The sequence below is a fragment of the Macrobrachium rosenbergii genome, chromosome 11 (assembly GCF_040412425.1).
Source record: "Macrobrachium rosenbergii isolate ZJJX-2024 chromosome 11, ASM4041242v1, whole genome shotgun sequence".
Lineage (NCBI taxonomy): Eukaryota > Metazoa > Arthropoda > Malacostraca > Decapoda > Palaemonidae > Macrobrachium > Macrobrachium rosenbergii.
In genome coordinates, this window is record NC_089751.1 from 16,399,635 (window position 1) to 16,411,794 (window position 12,160).

General features: G+C 33.3%; 1 protein-coding gene across 3 annotated transcripts in view; it reads left to right on the top strand.

Moving 5' to 3' along the window:
• Positions 1-12,160, top strand: part of LOC136843197 (metabotropic glutamate receptor 5-like) — a 549,708-nt gene that overhangs the window by 151,004 nt on the left and 386,544 nt on the right. For all 3 annotated transcript variants that reach the window (XM_067111270.1, XM_067111272.1, XM_067111271.1), the window contains exon 2: positions 1,338-1,356. The gene's annotated coding sequence lies outside the window, so the exon portion shown is untranslated. The remainder of the gene's footprint in view (positions 1-1,337; positions 1,357-12,160) is intronic.

Below are 12,160 nucleotides of genomic sequence, written 5' to 3' on the forward strand. Positions count from 1 at the left end.
AAAGCCTGAGTGAAATTGAAAAAAATATGCATAAGTGTCTCCAACATGAACTTAATTTACTTTGTTCATTAGAAATGCTTAGTTATACCTGTGGCAGGGAACAGAAAATTAAAACAGAAGTAAAAAACAAAATAAAAAACTAACAATACCTTGGTTTAGACACTATAATTAACAAACTTACACACACACACATATAAATTATATATATATATATATATATATATATATATATATATATATATATATATATATATATATATATATATATATATATATATATATATGTGTGTGTCTGTGTAAAAGTATTGCATGTGTTTTCAATTTCACTCAAGCTTTATGCCCTGTTTTAAAATTAGAAGAGAGGATAGTAAAATTAAGGACAAAAAGCGGGATAATGAAACCATATTCACCAGAGCAAGTACAGTAACTTTCCTTATATTATTAACCAATAAAAGTAAGTTATACAAAATTTATGAAATTACGTAAAGGGTCAGATAATTGGGACCACAACAGTGACGTGACCTTGAATGTATTACCACTTTGCTCAAATGCAAACGCTAAATGTTTACATGTTGCAGATTATATTGTTTTATCCCGGTTCGATGGTGCTTAAGATGCTTCAAGAGAAAAAAATAAACCTGGAGTTAATTAAATAGAGTTTTATATGCTCTACTGTATGTTTTTTTCTAATTATATATAATTATATATACATAGTTACTTACCTGATAAGGTATAATATTTTGTTCATTAATGCGTTCTATATAATATATATTTATATTCATTAATATATATATATATATATATATATATATATATATATATATATACATATATATATATATATATATATATATATATATATATATATATATTGGTTATCATTGCTTAATTTTTAATTATTCTGATTAAGTATTTTATGTTAAATTTTTTACTGAGTACAGTTTTCATAATTTTTAAGAATTCATTACCCCTTTATATGAAAACGTTCGCATTGATAATTCCTTTCACTAATTTGTTTTCTTCCCGCGAATACTTTTTTCTATATTCTAAATCATAGCTTTGTTTATACTTTTGCATGCTGAGTAAATTTTTATGTTAGTTATAACTATTTTTAGTTCGTTCTGTTACTTCTATTCTTTGCTTTATAATGGGGTTTTCCTTGTACTCTATTATTCTATTATTTTCTATTTTTTTTATTGCCAGATGGCAGCATATCTAGGCCTTGAAAAGACTGGAAATTTATTGTAGATAGGTAGAGACTATATGAACGAAATCTGTAATGTAACAATAATATTTATCCTGATCTGGAACTAACATAGTTTTTCTCATCATTTCAGCTCTCACTTGAGGAGGAAGGTGAGTGAATCCTCTTTATATATTTTAAATAATTTTAATTTGATTTTTGTTCTTGTGTATCATTGAGCATTCTATTGTGGCGTTTTCTATACCATTTCTTTTAGAATTTGTTCACAATTTTTTGTTATATGTAAGTGCTCCATTATTATTTTCATCTTTCTCACTGTTTAATATCATCGAAAACAGATACCCTCTCTAGGCTAAGCAATGTCACTAGACACTTCAAATCATAGTGATATTATTATTATCATTGAATAATCAAACCTTTGGGATTTCCTCGTACCCCCACCATGACGGGTAGTGAAAAACTAGAAAGACATTAAAAGAATTCCACTGGGAGGAGATAGGATCTGCTCTGTGAGAAAGATACAGGCTAGAAAAAATAGGATATTGATTATCAGGCTTATCCTGCAACAGCTGTCTTACTTTTTCTGCTTCTCTCTCTCTCTCTCTCTCTCTCTCTCTCTCTCTCTCTCTCTCTCTCTTATATTTGTTGGGTTGTTTGCATACTAGCAGAATTGCTCATTCCTATACGCCTACGTTTCTTTGATGTATGTATTTAGTAGATAGTGTGTTTAAATATAGACACAGACACAGTGCATATAGTTTCTTCATCATGCACCTTTTTCCTCTTTAGAGGGGTGGCCCAGCGAAATAGAACTTTCCTACTATCAGGAAGTCTCTAGAGATGATGTCACTAGCCCCATGTCCTTTTCTTGTCTTTGGCTAACCCTTGGGTGTAAATATATATACATACATACACACACACACACACAATTATATATATATATATATATATATATATATATATATATATATATATATATATACCTATATATATGTATATATATATATATATATATATATTTATATATATATATATATATATGTAATGTGTGTGTGTGTGTGTATGTATAAGCATGAATGCATATATATCTGCATGCATATTTGTTTAGTATTCTGGAGGCATTTGCGTAATAAAGCCTTTTTCATGATGTGCAAAGAACATTCGTGAAAGCAAGGGATAAAACTTTTGCTTTTTGTTTTTCCTTAACCCGAGACGATAAGCTTCTCTGGATGCAAAAAATCATGTTCTCTTCTATCATCCGGATTATGGCGTGTTTCTGCGACTTCTCGTGATTTAGAGAGAGAGAGAGAGAGAGAGAGAGAGAGAGAGAGAGAGAGAGAGAGAGAGAGAGAGAGAGATTTAACGTAGGCTTGGTTTGTTTACTATAGGGCACGCACAAATAATGATTTATGCATTCAGATTGGAAGTTTATTGTGGTAACCTTACTTCAACATACACGAACACACATACACACACAAACTCGACTTTGAAGTTTATTGTGTAACCTTACTCCCCCCCCAACCACACACACACACACACACACACACACACACCCCAAGAGACTGGTCGTCTCCGTCTATGCTGACAAGCTAAAGACTTTTTTAAAACTCCATACTACAATGTTTTCGTTGCTTTTGTTGACAGAAACCCGTTTGATCATTATTAATGTGTTTTGGATTGTTTATGAAATAAATAGGCATAGGAACTTTTATTATTATTATTATTATTATTATTATTATTATTATTATTATTATTATTATTATTATTACCTAAAGAACGAAACACTTGTCCTTTAAAGTTGTCGTGAAATCAGGGAGCCTCGCTTGCCTGGCTGATACTTCCAGTTCATAGGTATGAGTAAATGCTTATTGATTGATTAATCAATCGATAAATTGATAAGTATGTTGGTTGTGACGCCATCTAACAAACAAATCAGTCATCCAATCCATGATTTTTTTCTATGCAAGCTTTTATTAGTATTCACGAAAGGACTGGAAAAAAAACGTAGACTTTGCAGACTAATTTAAAATTTTGAATTGCTTTTTTTGGACCACATGGTTATGAGCATTATCTGCATTATTGTTGTTTTTTTTGTTTTTGTTGTTATTCTCATCATATTCGTTAGATCATTAAAAATATTACAGTAAGCAATTTGATTGTATGTTTAGTTTTCTTTGAAAAAGCGTATTCAAAACCACAAAACAGCTGCAGGTATTAAACTAATCCTGTGTTGAGAGACGATTTATTGCCGGTATATTCACTTTAAACGCCAATGGCTCTGCCGGCCTTTATTTTTCTTTACGTAAATTGTGGTTCACGAGAGAAACTCATAATCATATGAGGAGGTGATCTCCTGCAATCCATCTCTGGATAGCACATATCCCCGGATGGATAGCAGGGATTATCCCTTCGAAGGTCGTTTGTCTTCTTTTCATTATGATGCCGATTGATGATCGAAATTCATTCTTGGTGAGCAGCCACCGTTTCGACATGTCTTTTTTTTTTTTTTTATTTGCATATGAGCCGATGGCAGGGAAAACCGAGTGATAATACCCAACTCGGGATGGATAAGTTTGTGAAATGTTTTTCTGCTTAGTTCAGTATTTAACGATTTGCGTAAATTAATATACTCTGGTTTTATATATTTTTAATATGTTACCCAGATGTTGAAAAAACTTGAAATAATAAGTGGAAATGGTTTACTTGATTCAGATCAACTTGCAGCACGACTTTGAGCTCTACGTAGAAAATAATGGAAGTTGTCATTCAGTAAATTGACTGTTGAATGGTAAAGAAAGACATTCAAAACATTTTCCATTTAAAATTTCACCTATTCCAAGGTTTTAGTGAAAAAGTTAGGTCACATGAATGACTAGTGGCGTTTTGCGCTACCTGCATTGCCATGAAATGTTAGTAAAGGCACTGAGTGAGTGCTGTGTGCAACAGAATGTATAATTCTAAAGAATTATAAAAATCTACAAGTATAGAAAAGAAACTGTGTTAGGCTTAAAACAAGGAATTTTTCCATATGATGTCGTGTTTACTGTTCCTTGTCTCTGTATTTGGTTTATTGTTAAAAATTCTCAAATATTCTTCACCCAAAGATATCATTTACTCAAAGAATGTGTTCTAGAACAGTATAGTTCTGAAATTTGCTTAGAATACTACAGAGTAATCTCATAAGAGCACAGATCCTAATTATTTGTATTGGTAAGAGTGACATTTGTAAAAGGAAAAATGCTATTTATGATTTTTATTAGTATAAACTGCATTACCAGATGTGGTGGCAATTATCTTGAATAAAAAGAAAGAGAGAAAGAAAAGCGAAAATGCTCGAGCAGAGGGAGCAATTAGAGATACTGGCGGGCTGCCTGCCGTGTCTCTTTTACTAATATTATGAGCGATGTGATTTGGGCCTTTTTCCGGAAATATCTAATTATCTGTCATAGATTTCTTTTTTCTTATTTTTAATTTTTTTTCTACGTCTTTCTTTTATTTCATTGTTAGGATACTTTTAATTATAAGTCATAGACTTCTTTTTCCTATTTTTAATTATTTTTGTCTTTCTTTTATTCCACAGTTACGGGGTTGATTTTGTTCTCATATTTATAGGGTTATTTATTTTCCCATTGTTAGTACTTAGATCTATACCTCGGTTCGCGCATGTAGTTATCTACTTAGAAATTTCTGACGCACAGGGGTAGAAATTCAGTCTCTCAAATGAAAGACCAGGGCGCTACCAATTGACCCACGCAAGTCGTAAAAAATGCAAGAACCTAAGTACCTCTGTACCTGAGGGTTTTCCTGGGCAAGCTGCCATTTCACATAGCAAATTTTACCCAGCTTCCCCACCCTCCAGTGAGTCAGTTGGTGGCATTTCACTCGAGTGACCCTTTCAGCGTTAATATGATGGAACTAATCAACATTTGAGAGACCGGGGTTCGATCCCGATTTGAGTCAGAAGTTTATTTCCGCGAAACACGCGCTCATGTGCTTATCTACTTATATGAATTTTATTCATAATTTTTTAGAACTCATTTCTGTGTAACTATCAGATATTTATTTCTTAGTATCGTTATTTGTGCGCCTTTCATTAGAGCGAATTTAGTGATTAACAACCATTTCACTACATATATGCGGAAAATGTACAGTACAAAAAGTATATTACAAAAATAGTATATTACAAAATTTGAGCGGTAATAGCATAATACATTTAAATTACCTTGAATATACAGTACCTGCGAAGAGTATAAAGTTGTTGGATAAAACTAAGATAAATAAAAAATAAGAAAACAAGAATAAGAAAAAATGTGATACCAGTTATCTGAGTTAAACTCTGATTGATAATAAACCAGGTTCCGTAATTAAAAGATCAGCACAGTAAACTAGATTCATCCTGATCTGTGTTCGCTCATCGTATCGTTTTAGGTCTAATTAAGAAAAGAAGGAGGTCTTGGGTGTAGGAAGGATCCCGGTACCTGGCTAATGAAATATTAAAATCGGAGGAAATTATGTTTTATGAATCCATCTGGTTTTATATTGTTGATATTGATTTTTTTTAAACTGACAAAGTATCCTGTACAAAATTCCACTTCCACTTTCTGTGGTGTACAGATTTAATATTAAGTACTTATCAGCTAATCGGAGAAGTAATGTTTATATAAAAACTCACATTGACATCATTAACGGAATTAACTGTCATTACCCGTATTTTTAATCCGTTTAAATGTTAGGCTTTCCCGATTAAGCGTATGATTGTATTTCCGCACGCTTTTAATGTTCCGTATAAATGTAATACACCGTATTTTTATTTATAGTTTCATTGCATTGTTTATAGTTTTATTTTATTACATTGATATCCCTGTGTTTATTTAAAAATAAACATTAGCGATATAATCATCTTTTGCAGCGTCCAATACTGTCGTTTTTTTTCTACGACTGAGAAAAGATATTCATTAGCAAACTGTTCATTACTAATATCATTTACATACCGGAACTTGCGTAAAGGACTCTTATATTCACTAAAACTCTTTATTTATCGTGGTCATAATTAAAGTGAAATCGCAGACACCACAGGCTAATTATTTCTAGGTCAGATTTCTTTGACATTATTCAGGATTCTGGCTTCGAATTTTATTAAGGATATATTACTGATTACCAGACATCTTGAGACACATTTTGCATTAGTGAATACTAGACAATAAATAACTCGGTGGATATTTCACTGAATACTTGTACATTTCAGAAAATGGTTATCAGAATGGTTGCCATGTGATCATTGAAGGTATCCTTGAACCATTGGCTTTCTGCTATTTCTCTAAAAGATTTTAATATAAAAAGTGTCTTTTAAGAAACTAAATATTCTTTATAAGTGAACTTTCATTAGATTTAATGGCTTTACTTTTCTGTTTTGCTGGTTTGGCTCATTTATACTTTCACTTTCTTTTCTCAAGTGGAAAGCACAAGCGGTATCACGGAATTGGAAGCGAAGTCTTGAAACTCTTTTAAAGACTTTGTGGCAGTCACAGATAGTTTTCAAGCCAAGACTCGGTATTTTCGTTCACCTTGCATTGACGCAGAACATTCTTAGATTTGTGTTCCTCACTGATACATATTCGCATTTTGAACGTCCCTATTGGTTAAAGGTACATTTTTCAAAAGATTTTTTTATTGCAACTTTAACAGCGTTATATATTCCGTCATTGCAATGTTGTATATTTGGAGTATTCCCAAAACAAATTTTGTGTTTTTTTTTGTTTTGCAAATTGACTTACTCTTGTAAATAGAAGCAACAGTTTTTTTTAAACATATTTCCGTAAATATTAATTTAGTTTTCTTACAAATTTATCCTGCATCTCAACATTGGCCCCCGGGGGTTACACACCAGAAGCAGCAGGTGTTGGAGGACCATCTGTCTTAGACTGCGATATTAGGAACCCTTTTCCAGTACCATAGAATTAATAGGGGAGGGGGAAGTGGGAAGGAGAGGAAGAGATTTAGTTAGGTCCTGCTTCAGATGTCCTCTTTTCGTCAGTAAGTTGAAGGAAAAGTTTTCATCACTATTATAGTTCGTAGAGAGTGATGCATAATTGGCTAAAATCTTTTCTTTTGTCCACCTGAATAAACTCGTGAAAAGTGCGCAGAAGTTTCTAAGGCGCAATCGAGTTTTCTGCACTGCCGCTACAGCATATAATCAAGGCCACCGAAAATAGATCTATCTTTGGGTGGTCTCGATATAATGCGGCCCATGAAACTCTAACCACGGCCCGGTGGTGGCCTGTCCTCTATCGTTGCTAGAAGCACGGTTATGTCTAACTTTAAACTTAAATGAAGTAAAAACTTCTTAGGCTAGCTGCAATTTGGTATGTTTGATGATTGGAGGATGGATGATCAACATAGCAATTTTCAGGCCTCTAGCCTCAGTAGTTTTTCAGATCTGAGAGAGGACAGAAAAAATGCGAAAAGAAAAAAAGTGCGGACAGAATAAAGCGCGGACGGACAGACAAAGCCGGCACAATAGTTATCTTTTACAGAAAACTAAAAGGCGCAGAAAAATTTGAGAGAGAGACAGAGAGAGAGAGAGAGAATTACCATAAGTACGGCTGAAGGGCTTCCTGTAATATGTTGAGTTGAGGATGGGAGAGAGAGAGAGAGAGAGAGAGAGAGAGAGAGAGAGAGAGAGAGATAAATCGATAGAATTCATAAAGTAAAAAAGGTTCAAGAAAGGCCAAACAGTTTAGCAAAAAGTTGTTGAGAAACTCAACTAACACGCAACGAGATGGCAGTTTAACAGGAAAAAAATCCAGAGGGGAAAGAAAAATACAATGAACGGTGAAAAAGTAGGAAATAGGTAAAGAAGGTAAAGACAATCATCATCATAATCTAAATCATCAGAATGGCGCTGGATTTTTTTTTTTCGCTCATTTAAAACCCTTTTCTGAACCCAGAGAAAAAATTACCGTGATTGGCAAGGCTAATGGCACCTTCCTTACATAATTTTAGACTGGAAAGATTTAAAAGAATTTCATAAAAAGGGAAAAAAACGAGAACCACTCCAGAATAAAGGAAAAAAATAAAGAAAACCCGGGGGACGATTGACAACGAAAAAAGGTCTTCATAATTTACGAAGTTTTACGATTTCTTAGTCGAGTTAAAAGGAAGTATTGGTGATTGCCAGTCCATAAATCAGGGTCCCTCTTTGTTTGTGTTCAGTATATTATCAGATTTTTAATTTCACTCCTTAAACGATATTATTCTCGTTCATGTTTTTATTTTAAACAATATTACCGTGGAATTTCTTTGAGGATCAGTAAACTGATTGTTAGGAGAGGTGTTAGTAAATCCTGCCAGTTACAGTGAAATTACTCATATGAAAATTTGGATTATTATTGATGTTAATGTTTTACTTACTGTTTTAATTCTTATTGATGTAAATGTTTCACTTACTGTTTTAATTCTCTCTTGTTTTTATATGCGCATATTACTGTTTCACTTTACATTGCTATTTCGTGCATGTGTAAAAGATAATTAAATATCCGTCCATGCTTATTGGTATTTGTACATTGTTCGTTCACCCCATATGTTTCCACAGTAATAATAATAATAATAATAATAATAATAATAATAATAATAATAATAATAATAAGTTCACGTTTAGAAGCAAAGTTTATGAATTTATGTAAAGTTACTGCGTAGGCCCCTAGTGCCGCAATGACTATCCCTTCCGTTTAAGCGTTTCTTTCAAGAGCCCTTAAGTCCTATAAGATGTAAGAGGTACAGGTGCAATAAAGTACAAAAAGTAAATAACATCTATATATATACATATAATTTATATACATATTTATGTATATATATATATATATATATATATATATATATATATATATATATATATATATATATATATATATATATATATATATATATATATATATATATATAAACTTGTTAACAGATATATGTCAGAGAATTCACGTAACGCTGTGAGGTTATTGTAAGGAGATATATTTTTTATGGAAAATCTAGGAATAAGAAATTATTCTTTTTAATAGAGTAATTTTTGGTCGTCAGTGTGAATGTATTCCTATTGAATATGTTAGCAAAGACTATAGCTATGTGCCGGCTTTTTCTTTTAGTTAAGTATTAGTTTATATTTTGCCTGTGTGCTTTTAGTTTTCTGAAAAGAAAACTATTTTGCCGGCTTCATGTGTCCGTCTTCACTTTTTTCTGTCCGCCTTCAGATCTTAAAAATTGCTGAGGCTAGAGGGCTGCAAATTGGTATGTTGATCATCCACCCTCCAATCATCAAACATAACAAATTGCAGCCCTCTAGCCTCAGTAGTTTTTATCTTATGTAAGGTTAAAGTTAGCCATAATCATGCTTCTGGCAACGACATAGGATAAGCCGTGGTTAAAGTTTCATGGGCCGCATTATACCAAGACCACCGAAAGATAGATCTGTTTTCTGTGGCCTTGATTATACGCTGTAGCGGTTGTACAGAAAACTCGATTGCGTCGAAGAAACTTCGGGGCATTTTTTACTGTTTATTGATGAATATCAAAATCAAACTCACGAACAAAATAATGTATTTACATTCCACTCTCTTCAAAGACGGCCACGTTACATTCGTAACGCCTACTCATTCCAGAGATGAGAGATACTCTGTGGATATAAGTAATCCTCTAAATGCTTGGAATGGTAAATTTTCCTGTTTCCTTTGTCACTAAGCCTTGAAATTTTCCTTTGCTTCCGTGTTCCCGATTTCATACACTTTTCTGTATTCCTTCCCTCTGTGTAAAACCAACTGTTTCGCCTTTCCTACTTTTTTTTTTGCTCATTTCCTTCATGTCTACTTTAAATGAAGTTCCCTTCTTGTTGACAAATAAAATAAATGCAGTAGGGTAGAATGAACCCAGTAATTGGATTTCAGAACATTTTCATTTGGGAAGAAATCTCTAGGATTTACCCTTGACATAATCTCGTTTTCATAAAATTTTTGATCACTGAAATGACGCCTGAAATAGAGGATTATTTGCAGTGGCCAATCTAATTTAGATATATTGTTCCTGTCAGTTTAGGAGGTCATATTCTCAAACATCTGTACCTTCAGAACGGGAAAAACTCTTGATATCTTAGTTCAACCTAATGTCCAACGTAGGATGAATGAACGTATAAAAATAATGGAAAAGATTGGTACTTCATAAAAGGATATGAATGTTTAAATGATCAGGTTGTTAGCTTACTGAAAATCTTGCTTTTCCACTACTTCTTTGAGCATCGATGTTGCACAGTCACAGAGCTATTATATTTTCAGACATTTTGCTATGCAATAGGGAGTGGATCGAGTAACCTAATGCTTTTTTTCATAGCCCAGGCTTGCAAAAGATCAGAGAGGAAAGATAAAGAACTGTCCTTTCGTCGCCAATTGGGAAAGGAAAATTGTTAAGTTTTTAAGGAAAACCTGTGCTTCTGATCCTGTGTAATCTGCACTCACACTCTTGTTCTTTGTTTATTTTTTCCTCTTAAGTTTTTAGTAACATTTCAACAGCTCAGGTCCTGGATAAAGTAGACTTTTTTCTTAAAGCTGAACAGTTCATGTGGTTGATGAAAAATTCTTTTCTTAAAAGAGAGGCTGTGGCTCGTCGTAAGTTGGCTCAGAGTCCATCTTGTTCTTTTCTTTTTAAAGAAAGTATATACCTTTATTGATTACGTAGAATGCTACCACTTGTGAATACGATACAACAGACGATCTGGAGTGCAAAAGTGAATATTCAAATCGAACTAAGGAGAATCGTAGGTTCAAATTCGGGTCTAATCAGACTCTGGAAGTCTGTTTTGAATATTTGATAGCCCACTTTATGCGATCAGTCTTCCGTTTGACACCCCCAATTTTCCTTAGTTCGATTTCAATATTCACTTTTGCATTCCAGATCGTCCGTTGTATTGTATTCACAAGTGGTAGCATTCTGCGTATTCAATAACCGTGTATACTCACCTGCTTTGGTGGTCCGTTTTATACGTATGTTAATCCATTTTCCTCATTTATTAGCCCTTTTACTTGCTTCATTTAACAACATTCGCTCATGTTAGTTTCTTCAGTTTTGAGGCCTTTGCTCCTTTTTGTGTCCCCTCATTTCGCCTACCCTAAGTTCATCTTTTGTAGACCCTTTCATTGATACGAACCAGTTTTCTTTTGGATGGGATGCCTTGGGTCAATTCCCTCGACGTCTCTGACAAATTCTGGTCCATTTATTGACAGGATCCGAAAAAAACAACCTATGATATATCTGGCCTTTAGCTCGGAGATTGGATACGGAAGTAGGGAGATGGCAGATTAAAAGAGAGGCGACTTTGATATTTTTTGTGGGAGACAAGAACTTTGATTACAAGTATGTCCGTGTACAGTATACGTACACACGTAGGTTACATGTCAGGGAAAATTTCTTTCGGAATTCACGGTACTATGATAGTAATTTTTTTTTATTTTAATCCTTTGGTATTTATTTATTTATGTCATTAGCGAGACCTCCAGATCTCAAGATGTCTAACTGGACTTCATTTTTGTGTTGGAACCTTGCACTTGGCATGAACGTATCTGTATAGTACATGTAGATTAAAGGATATGTCCGATTCTGCAGGACATTTTATGTAATTAAATTCCAATTGTCCTTAAGAGGTATTTAAACAGCGTCCTTTCCCCGCTTGTGAAACCATTTTCATGGTTATAAACACGTCTTCTATACTTCAGTTGGCCAAGGAGGTTGTGAAAACATTTTCATGGTTTATAAACACGTTTTCTATACTTCAGTTGGCCAAGGAGAATGTGAAAACATTTTCATGGTTATAAACACGTTTTCCATACTTTAGTTGGCCAAGGAGATTGTGAAAACATTTTCATGGTTATAAACACGTTTTCCATACTTCAGTTGGCCAAGGAGATTGCGAAAACATTTTCA